The sequence below is a fragment of the Apium graveolens genome, chromosome 4 (assembly GCF_009905375.1).
Source record: "Apium graveolens cultivar Ventura chromosome 4, ASM990537v1, whole genome shotgun sequence".
Classification (NCBI taxonomy): Eukaryota; Viridiplantae; Streptophyta; class Magnoliopsida; order Apiales; family Apiaceae; genus Apium; species Apium graveolens.
In genome coordinates, this window is record NC_133650.1 from 178,377,083 (window position 1) to 178,388,567 (window position 11,485).

Below are 11,485 nucleotides of genomic sequence, written 5' to 3' on the forward strand. Positions count from 1 at the left end.
ATCATTTTTAGTACTTGTATTATTAAATCACTAGACTTACATAAACATATATATTTAATAAAAAAACTGGTTTTTACATGTGTATTAATATATGACGGATTGACCTTGACAAAAAATAAAATAAAATACGAGGGATTGACCGATTCAGGACATTGTCAGGGGCTAGCCAGCTACCACACACCTAATTTTGGACCAAATGTAATTATTAATTTATTTATAAAATAATAAGATCAGTTTTGTATATTTCATTTTAAAGTTTATGACCATCTATTTATATTTGAATTTTAAAATATAACCGTGGATTGGAGACATGTAATATTATTTAACATATAATAAATGCGAAAATTTATAATTTTAGACGAATTTAATTGGTGAAATTTTTGTAAATGTAGGCATAAATATTTTGATAAAATACTAGTCATATGGACCTGTAAAATACAAAATTGTTTAAATACGTAATGTTGTCATCCTCGTTTTTTTAAGAGTTATTGGTACACCTATGCCCTGATTATTTGTAATTTAGAAGGCGTTCGACTAAATTTAAAAAACTTGCTTATGACTTAAAAAAAATTAAGTAAAAAGTTAAAAGTCAAAATTTTCTGTTAGACAATTTAGTAGTGATTTTTTTAAATGCCCAATTTCAAATATATTTTTCCAAAAATACTATCAATTTTAAAAAAAATTGCAAAACACTTTTTTTTTTAATTTTTATTTGCAAAAAATATGATTTTTCAAATTATTTTAATAAAAATACGGTTTTCAGCAAGTAGATAAAATTAGATGAAAGTTCGACGAAGTTTTGCATATCCATGCAACTTGATGCAACTTTGAATAAAATCAAAAGCAAACGAAAAAACTGGATATAATCAGTGGCTTATTTGGTTAATTCAGGTTACACAGTATTTTTGCAAACATTTTTAAAAATATTAGAATCACAAAAACATAGAAAAAATATTTCTCTTTTATAATTTTGTGTAAATTATGAGTATGTAAAATGAAAATACTTCATTTGGGTGATAATGATGTGAATAAATATATTGGGATACCTTGGTAACTAAGACGATAACAGACAAGATTTTATTACGGATCAAATGGAGCTTAATTATTTTTTATATTTAAAGAATATGTCAAAAGATAATTCATAATGTAGTAATATATTCATAATAAAAAGAATGTCGCTTGCGAAATACATAAACTAGAGCTGTAAGTAATGTGTAGATTACAAGATAACACGAGTCACGACTATACTTGTCAACGGGATTTGTTGATCTGTGAGCTTCAGCTTGTGATAAGATCACACGTTTATCCTCAAACAACTGGCACTGGCAGCCAAATAAATTATGGAAATTGACCTTTTACACAATTTTAACTCGCTACACTATTACAATCTGATGACATAATATGATTATATCTTATATACCCGTGGTTTGAGTTTACGCAACTCTTGAGCCACTTGTACGATCCAAATACTTTCTGTATCTTCATTAATTATTCTATTGCGGAGGTGCCAGCAAGCCTGCGACTAAGAAATTCATTATTAGTTGCTTTTTTAATAGGTAAGAAATTTTTAAAGGTTTAAGAAATAGTTGGCGCGTTTGACATTCTATATTTATAAATAGTTTATTTTTTATAAAATAATGTAGCATTTTACATATTTTTGGTACTGAAAAATAGGATTAGCCCAATAGGTCCCCTAAGTTGCAGCTGCAAGTAATCTTGATGCTATTCGAGGTTTAGAATTTGTTTAATCAGCTAACTATTGTCATCTAAAAGAAATATTAGGAATCAGCACTCTACGGAGAACTTCTTTTCACACTAGTCATGAAGAACCATCACATAAATATATACCATATATATTTTTTTATTCAATATAATTACAAATTTCATTTACAAAATCAAAAAAATGAAATTGTACAATTTGTTTTCTCTCAAATTTTTATTTGAAAGTTAATGAAATAACTTAACATTATTGTACAATAAATCAAATTTATCCAGAATGATTGTACCGTGAAATCAAATATATGCTAATTTTTTTTTCAAATTTTGAGTAATAATTTTTTTCTAAAATTGTTATTTATCTAATTTAATATTAAATTTTAGAATCAAATTTAAAATTATGTATAAAATTTTATTGTAGAATCATACCGTGACTCTCGGTGTAAGTGGGGTTGTTTAGGAGTTGGAACATTGCCCTTCAATACCGTGACTCAGCAGCATCTCTTTCTCAATACGTGAACGACGAAGCCACTTTAAAACTTGGTACTTTGGTCACCCCAAACAAGCCCATAGTAAAGTTTTGGTTGAAACTTGAAACCTTTATAATGGGTAGCCCATATTTTTTAAATGGACTCTTCTCACCTCGGGTGTTGGTCGAAAATAATACAATTTTGTAATAAATTGCCCAAAATAGCACAGGCCCTCTGGTAGCACATAGATAACGCCTGTTTAGTCATCGCTAAGGCTGCAATACATTCTGATAATGCGTTTTTATAGCAACGTAACTGTACTTCGCGTTTTTGGTATTTTTTATAATAATTTAAGGCAGTTATGACCTGGTAATTCGTATAATCGGTTCGGTTTCGGATCGGATCTTCGGATTGTATCTACTTTCGGATTATGATTTATTTGAAGACCATTCGGATCGGATTCGATGTGATTCGGTTCGGGTCTAATTTGGATTAAAATCGGATAAAATTCGGATTAAGATCGGACAAAATTTTGTTCGGATTAAATTCGGTTCGCATATTTTGGGATCATAACTTATTAATTATTTCAATTTTTGAGATTTAAAAAATATCTTTTTTATTTGATTTAGTATTTTTAATGTAATATAATGAACTTTTACAAAAGAATATGATTAAATAAGTATGTTATCATAACCATAAAATTGTTTAGAGTATAAATTTTACTTATTTCGTGTAATATCCGTGATATATCGTGTAGTTATTTTTATCAATAAATAATTATTATGTGATTATTATGTAATTTTTGGTGAATTATCTGATGATTGGTATTGATATTTAGATGTTTATATGTGATAAAATGTGAGTATTTTCATCTTTATATGTCCAAAATAAAGTATACATAATTTTGGTATTTTTCTGGTAATTTTTAGGTTGTTATATAATTTTATAAGGATTTATACATTTAATAATTATTTTATGAGTAATTATAAAACTATTTTATAAAACCGGTAATCGTCTAACTTCAGCTGTTTTTGCGTTTTTACAACCTGGAAGTCTCCAGAAAACTCATTGTTAACCTAATCTGATTATTCTAAACATTTTTCTTGTTTTGACTTTTTCAATCCGGAGTACGGTTTGACCCGTACGAGGCGCAAAATTTTCGATATGATAGTCATTTCGATAAATCAATAAATCCTGTATTCGAGAGACAGGATATTTTGATTAAATTATTACATTATCTTCTCATAGAGTGTTTTATAAAAAGCCCGATTTTGATAATTTTCCAAAAGTGGTATCAAATTGGATCATTTATATAGATACTTAGCGGCTAAGTAATCTATTTTCAGATCGGATATGATCCAACGGGTATTAATATTACATAAGTTTAAATAGCCTTTTTCTTATTCTATTTTATATAGATATTCATACACAAACAGTTAAAACAATAATTTACAGAGAAAAATTTGAATATTTGTCGCGTTCTTCAGAATCAAACTTAAAAACGAAGGAGTTATTGAAATCAAAATCAAGCGTGTGAATAACCGAATCGAAACTCGTTAAAAGTACTTTCAGAATCCACAATCAATTTCACTGCAGAAATTAACGGTATTTTCCTATTTATTTATTTTAATTCGAATTATTTTATGACTAATATATGAAGTTTTGATTTTGATGTTATTTGTGTGATTTGATGATTATATCTTGTAGATAGTTTTGTCTAGATCATTTTGGTATATTATATGTTGAATTTGGAGTTTAATAACGTATAAAAAAGTGAGTTTGATTTTCTAAATAATAAAATTAGGGTTTATAGGTTTGAATGTTCTTAATTGATTTTTAGGCGTTTTTGATGGGTTATTAACTTAAATTATTACACCAGCTCATAGATCGTTGAAAAACGAATCGATTGGTATATATGTGATTAACGGAGGATTCCTAGAACCACTTCGCCGGAAAATGTAGCATGGCGGTGACATAAACTTTGATCAAATTTTCCGGTGGAATCGCTTATTGTTTGATTGATTTGATAACAGAGTAACGTTTCTGGAAGCTTAGGGATTATTCCATGTTCTTTTCGTGAAATTCTGGACTGTTTTCAGGCCTGCCAGAAAAGCTCCATGGCGGCGGCCATGGAGTTCCGGACGACGGGGTGGATGAGAAGGGGGCGTTCAAATTACATTTTGACCCTCCTGATCTACAGAACTTATAATTCAGTCCCTATTGTTTTAAAATTTTATAAAAACAGGATTTATGTTTTATATATTTTCAAAAATAGTATTTTCTTTTTATATTATTTTTCAGATTCATTATATATTATTCTGAAAATTATTTTTAATTCAAAAATAAATCAAAATTAATTAATTAATTAATTGTAGTTGATAAATATTTATTTAATTAGTCTATTAATTTAAATAGTAATTGATTAATTGATTTAAGTTGTTATTAATTAATTTTAATTTATTATTTAATTAGATTTAATTATTTCTTTTGATTTAAAAATTCCGAAAAATAGTTTCGAGTTTTAAAATATTATTTTAAATTATGTTCAAGGATCGATAATTATTATTGAATGATTTTAAAGTAAGATTCGGGTATTCAAACCCTGTTAATTGTATATAAAATGATTCTTTGATCCGTTTTAATTCCGAAAAATGTTCAAAAATTCGTATGAAATACCCGAAAAATTATTTTAGCCCCGAATCTTCTTTGAAAAATTATTTTGTTCGAATATATTACGTGTTATGGTTATATGTGATCTGATTGATATGTAATTAGCTTATGTGTATACTATTTGATGGTTTTTATCGTAACTTTCAATCCGTAAGTCACAATTTAAGTGAAACGAATGGTAGATAGAAGCTTGTAACGAATAGAATGAGATGAGAATAAGTATTGATAAATAAATATGATGTCTAACAGAGGAAGCGAGACGTAGAAAGGAAAAGCAAGTGGTCAGTGAGTAAGGATCAATAGGCAAGTACAAGTAAAGGAAAAATGGATTGAAATAAGGCAAGTATTCTCAAACCTTTATGTGATATATTGCAAGTTGAAAGGAATATGTCCTAAGTCCAATCATGTATTAGGATTTAGGAATAACTTTTTATATAATCTGTTTTGATTTCATTGATTTTAATAAAAGACTTGTTTTGTTTTTATTACGGGCTTTATCTATTTAAGTGTTTAAATAAGATATACCATAGTTTAGAGTAAAGCTTTTTATGGATTATGATGAGATCATAATAGTGAGACCTAAAAAGATGATAACTCTAAACTTAAATAGTTCCTGGTCATAGGATTACTAACTGGTAATTAATAATCCGCAAAGATCGGTACATACTATGCTTGCTTCATTATGAATGATGTCTGTTCTCATAGACATTTGTGTGGTGACACTATAGCTAGTATGTAGGTGCTTATTATAGAATAAGTTCACTGAACATGACTCGCACAGCTGAACAACTGATGGAGTTCACTCACGTGTCAGCAGTTGTTCACCTAGTGATAGTTGTACAAGTATCCTTAGACTTGAGGTCTTCATAGTCATCTTGTGTACACTGAACTATGCTTTGGTTTAGTTCTTAGTCTCCAGGGACAATTATTAGGGCTCTACTGGGTATAGGAATTTGTACACGAAGATAGTGTATGATCAATAAAGGATCTACCCCTTCCAGTGAAGGAAACGAATGTTCAAGGCTGATCCACTTATGCTAGTTCAGGAATCTCTGGCCAGAGTAAATGAAATTAGAAAGGAGTTTCTAATTTGCATAGAACTACGCATAGTAAATGGTAAGCAAGTGATTGAATTAGATAGGCTTGACACGAGATCCATGCCTTGTATTTAATCGGGACATTGTAGGGTAGAAGGAGTTTATTGTACGGTAACTATTCACTGAATAGGTTCTTGGTATTCTAAGCAGTGAATTCATATTATCCGGATAGTCGCGATATGCTGAGAAGTATCCCTCACGATGTAGAATAAATGTGATTAATTAATTAATCATATTTAATAAATTAGAGAATTTATATAAATAATGATAAAATAGTTTTATTATTATTTATTTCTACTACCGGCTTAATATTTAACCTACAGGGTCAAACCATAAAAAGAGAATGATTTAATGGTGGAGGAATTAATTAATAATGACTAATAATTATTTATTTATGAAATAAATATTTAATTGGCAAATTTAATAATTGATTAAATGAGATTTAATTGATTATAAATTAATTAAGAAAAGTTCTTAATATTATTAATTAAAGGATTTAATTTTTGGAAATTAAATCAAGAGAGAGAATTATTTCTAAAGTGTTTAGAAAAAGGATTAATAATTAAAAGGTGTTTTAATTATTAATGAGAATAAAAAAATGGGATAATAATAATATTATTTATGGGAAAATTTCAGCTGAAAATTTTGCCTATAAATATACTATTATAGACCCTATTTTCATTCTAACCCGGAATCGGAACCCGAAAACCCAAAAAGTTTGGAAAACCCAATTCTCTCCACCTCCTTCCTCCTCCTTAACATCGTTTTCTTGGTGGATACCGGTGGTGTGCTTCACACTTGAGGAGTAACTGCTAAGGATCTCTGATCGTTGTCTCCGAATTATTTTAAAAGGTTAGATTCGATCCCTCGAATTTTTATTCATGATCTGTATGCTTTTATTTGGATTTTGTATGTGTAAAAGTGTTTTGCCATGCCCCCGCTGCGTTAAAAATCCAACACAAGTATCCCTGAACTTTCTTGTGATATGTATTCATAATAGTTCTATTTTTATATTACAAGTTCTTTGAAGTGCTTAACCCTAAACCCTAATTCTTCTTATTGATATTTGAGTCGTAAGCCTTATTCTTTGTAAACCATTGATTGTTGAATTTCCAGATACAAACTACACATATACGATACTACTCCACAAATACATATATACCACATACAGATCCCTGAAATGGAATTGATTGACATACAAACCTTTATACCTTGTATAACAGAAGACCGATCCTTGTAACCATTAAACCTTTGGTCTTCTACTTTCTGATTCTTTCCCTGGCTGGAAGCCAATCTTTATATTTACCTTGTTATACTTTCATGGTATTAAAAATCACCCTATGCTTCGAGATAAATGTTGTTTATAATTCAACTTATTGATTTACATTATTTATCATGTGGTTATTATAGAATTGGATATATTTTAAATATGGACTAGATTCGTGGTCGGACCAAATTCGTAGTCATAATAGGCCAATGTGTGTCTTAGATCCAGTATAAAGAGCAGAGTTGTGTACCTTGCTCGGGGTTAGTGCGTGACTGATTAACAACCTAACCTTGATTTTTAAAATAAAAGTGAATATCCAATTCGAATTGCTTATCAAGGGATTTGATGTCACAGTGACTTGCCGAGCTAGTTAGCTCACTCTTGCAAATTTGTTTATGTTATTTTCCAGTTAAAAAGGAAACTGGTGGTAGCGAGGATCCCCGGGCAAGTGTTCGAGCTAGGTTTCCAAGTTGAAATAGAATAAGCTAGCAAAAGAGGTTTATCTTAGTTTAAGTTGAAATTTTGTAAGACTTTTTTATTTCCATGTAGGATAAATAAATTGGGAGTTGGTAAGTTTGTAATATAAATAAGATTGTGGCTTGTGGGCATACTTTAACCTATTGCAATCCGTGGATGATGGTGAGTAGGGTCACTGCATACATTACTTTTATAAGCAGGTTTATATAATGAGTGTGTGTGTGTGTTGTGAACCCCAAACTTCCGACCCGGGTTTAGAGGGCATCACAGGTTTGGTATCAGAGCCATAGGTTGAAAGTCACTGCCACAATCCTAGATTTTCGGGAATGGGTAGAGGGTTAGGATTAGGATTAAGAAAAAGAAAAATAGGATATTGAGAGGTTGAGTGTGACTGTATAGTAGGTTTTGGTATAATTCGTGATGAGATTCGAGATTCTTATCTAGCAACGTAATTTTCAGTTAGCAGCAATGGAAGATTCCTTTATCCCGATATCTTTTAATCATTCAGAGCCTTCAGTTCGAGGACCGTCATCTGATCCACGCCCTGTTCTTCCACAAGTGTCAGCCATATTACCCCCTGTTGTGACGACTACACCACTATGAGCTATTTCACCTCTTGGTGTGAGACCACCGATTCGAGGACCCCCACCTGCTCATTCTGACTCTACCGGACATTCGGTTGCGGGTGCATATTTTCAGTTTACTCCACACCCTGTTCCATACCATAAGTATGGAGCGAGAGGCCCTGTTGGCACAGATTTCAGGAGCTACAACATATTATAAGGACTGTAGATGTTGACAGGAGTGCGATGGAGCTTCGAGATGAGATTCATGTGACCCGGAGAATACTCGAGACTAGAATTCATGGAGCTACTTATGAGAAGTGTTAGAGGATCTTGCGAGGCTTGGTGGACCAGAGTTTCCAAGGAGCTAAATGACAGAAATGATGTGACAGTTGTTATACGTATATCAGTGTGTAATGTGTGTCAACAGTCTTTTGATTAATATATATATATATATATATGTATAGACTAGGCTTACTAACTAGTGGATAGGCCTGTTGTACCTTTTCCTTTGCTGAAATATTTTCACACTTATACTCCTAACTTTGATATATATACCAATGTTAGCGTTTGTACCCTAAAGACAACACTATGATGTTTTAGTTTAAGACATTTGGATTATTAATATTTATGTTTTATCGATTATTCCCTATATAATTTATTAATTCTTAATTTACAGCGATATAAATTTTAGATTAATAAATGTCCTTCGAATATGATATGCAATTCTATATCTCTAAGTACGTGACTTAGAAATGAGATTATGAGAATAGTATCAATATTCCTAAAGGTCCCTAGTCAAGTATTATTATTAAGGGACAATAATATTGCATTAAGACTCGTGTGTTTGTTGACTGATTATCACATCTCATTGATCATAGGTATAGTGATACTAAAGTCAAAAAAATAGGCATATATAAATGTACATGGTGCTGGACAGTCCCGATTTGAGATTCTACATGTCTGTTGTGTCATAAGTAATTCTCACAGTGATAATGACGTAATGATCATTAGACCTGTAGTCATTATATTTATATATGAGAATTAATATACATTGATTCCATTAAAAGTTATCCTTGACCGGGTAATGATAAAAGTGGACATTGGGTATATTATGAATCGTATGAGAAATATGAATGATCTAGATGAGATTTAACCCTTCTATTTTAGGAGTGATATTATTGGCCTCTTGTGTGAGCTAGACTATGAAATGCGTGGCCACACTCAAATGTTGATTTGATATGATAGTCTACTCATTGATCAAGGAAACTTGGATTAAACTATGATGAGGATGACACATTACATGCCTCTAGTTTAATCTATAATATTTGGTTAAAGGGATTATATTATATTGTACATTATTCACGAAAGGTTTAATCGATCACCGATTCAATTATGATTACTTGGGTAGCAATGATGTATTACTAGATGCCGCTAATTGTTTACGATTTTATATTAGATTTGAAATTCGTTGCCAACGTAATAATAACCTATAGAGTCACACACAAAGAATGCTTGAAGGATTATATAATATAAATTGGATTTAAATTAAACTAAAGTAGTTTGAATTATTTATAATATTAATTAAGTATGACTTAATTAATTATATAAATAATGATATTCGAATTTACTAATATCAATTATAAAATTAAGTTGTTAAATAATTAAGTGTGACTTAATTATTATACAAATAGGAATTTCGAATTAATAATAACTTCTAATTAATTAAGAGTTATAATTCTTTTTCTACTATCTATATAATATCTCTTGTGTGGCTGATTTTGGGTGCAAGACTTTGTTTTTTAAAAAAACAGTAGCCACCAAGAGAGATGATGGAGAACAAGAAAAAATGAGTTTGTGCTAGTACACATCCAATCCTTGAGTTCAAGTATTCATGTGAATACAGATACATCGTAGATCACGAGAGCGGGATGCGTGATAATTGAACACCTTTGGATCTCCATTATTCAACCAATTTGTAAAGCTTCTTAAGGTACACAATCTGATCTATGAATTAAATATCTGTTTTCCGCATGGATCCTGCGATGGGTTTTGAAAATTCCGGTTTTCACGTTTTTAATTACCGTTTCCGTTGCGTTTATGTGCTCAAAACCCTTCAATGGTATCAGAGATACTTGCGAAAAGTGTTTAATTCATTTATGTGTTTACTGGTTTTATGATGATAACTAATTGATATATTTTAGGATACATAATTATATTCGAAATCAATTAGAGATTATCTTGTAACTGTGTTGTATATAAACACAGACATAGGGTTTACACTAAAAGTGTTATCATTATCGAGAATATTATTCATTGTAAGCTTAACATCTCTTAGTGATATTGTTCATCACTGAGAGAGAACAGTTCCATTACAATACTGTTTTATTAATAAGATTATTCTTTGCTACATACTTGTGTTCTTAATTCGATTTGATTGTATTATACACTGTATTCAACCCCCTTCTACAGTGTGTGTGACCTAACAAGTGGTATCAGAGCCTATCTGTTAACACATATACATTAAAGATCCAAAACAATAATGTCTGAAGAAGAAAAAACTCCAACCAAGCCCATCAAAACTGAAGAAACTCCAAAGACTCAAATCCACAACCGATATGATACTATTAGGGTTCCCATGCTGAGACCTTCTGAGTATCCCATTTGGAAATTGAGGTTGACTATGTTTCTGGAAGCTACATATCCAGAATACCTTGACAGAATTAAAGAAGGACCGCATAAGACAACCAAGCTCTCTGTTGTAGTTGCAGATCGGCCAGCAAAGATCGTACCAAAGGAGAAAAGTGAATATACAACTGAAAATATCTCATCTATTGCCAATGATGCAAAAGTAAGGCATTTGCTGCATAGTGCCATTGACAATGTCATGTCAAACAGGGTAATCAATTGCAAGACTGCAAAGGAGATATGGGATGCCTTGGAGACAAGATGCCAGGGAACTTATGCAATTAAGAAGAACAGGAGGACTATACTCACTCAAGAGTATGAGCACTTTGACTCAAAACCTGATAAGTCATTAACCGGTTTATATGACAGATTTGTCAAACTCTTGAATGATCTGTCACTGGTGGATAAGGAATATGATCTTGAAGATTCTAATCTTAAATTCCTTTTAGCTCTTCCTGAAAGTTGGGATTTGAAGGCAACTACTATAAGAGACAACTATGCTCTTGATGAAACTACTCTTGATGAAATTTATGGTAT